The sequence below is a fragment of the Sapajus apella genome, unplaced genomic scaffold (assembly GCF_009761245.1).
Source record: "Sapajus apella isolate SASKATOON/1434 unplaced genomic scaffold, GSC_monkey_1.0 scaffold15, whole genome shotgun sequence".
Lineage (NCBI taxonomy): Eukaryota > Metazoa > Chordata > Mammalia > Primates > Cebidae > Sapajus > Sapajus apella.
Window position 1 is genome coordinate 30,590,797 of NW_022436955.1, and position 226 is coordinate 30,591,022.

Sequence of the window (226 nt, forward strand, 5' to 3'; positions counted from 1 at the left end):
CTCCCTTATCTAAGGGGAGGAGCCTGCTGAAGGTTCATTATACCACAGGAGTTTACACACGCTCCCTTATCTAAGGGTAGGAGCTTGCTGAAGGTTCATTACACCACAAGGGTTTACACACACTCCTTATCTAAGGGGAGGAGCCTGGTGAAGTTTCATTACACCACAGGAGTTTACACACACTCCCTTATCTAAGGGGAGAAGCCTGATGAAAGTTCATTACACC